Source organism: Asparagus officinalis, chromosome 5, assembly GCF_001876935.1.
Source record: "Asparagus officinalis chromosome 5, Aspof.V1, whole genome shotgun sequence".
Classification (NCBI taxonomy): Eukaryota; Viridiplantae; Streptophyta; class Magnoliopsida; order Asparagales; family Asparagaceae; genus Asparagus; species Asparagus officinalis.
The window spans coordinates 18,218,708-18,219,327 of record NC_033798.1 but is presented as its reverse complement, the minus strand read 5'-3'; positions in this window follow the sequence as shown (position 1 = coordinate 18,219,327).

Genomic DNA, 620 nt, shown 5'->3' with positions numbered 1-620 from the left:
AAGTCCCCCCCCCCCCTTTTTTTACTCCGTGCCATATTGCTAAGAAATCGAAGCGTCATCATTAACTCTCTGACAATTGATAGCATCGTTTCGTTTCAAACATTGACTTTTCACTTGTCTAATAAAGGCTTCTAGAAACTCACTAAACGACATTTACTAAGCGGGCACTCAACCATGTCCAAGTCGACCCCCAACAGCCAACAACTAACTTCAAGAAAGTTTCTCAGGCAGGCACTCATCTCAAGACATTCAGATACTGACTAGCAAGTGGTTGGCCCAATTGGTTTTATTAGTTCTACACTTAGACTAAAAACTAAAGTATCAGGTGATTACTTGAGTTCGAGACGTGTCCTTTTTAACAGAAGGCGAGTCAACGCTCGAGTCAGCAGGCAGAATTTTCAAATCCATAAAGAGGCTAAGTCATTCAGCAAACACTTCAAAAATTTGCGACACAAGAAAATACAATTCCAAGTTCAAAAATTGTACTTTTTCATTCATTGATAAAGTATCTTAAGTTACAAAGTATACAATATATACAACCAAAACAAAAGCTAGGAAGATTCCTAAGAGACCCAAGGGAAGTCCATTCCAGCTCCCGGAGTTAGAGGCAGGGAGCTCCT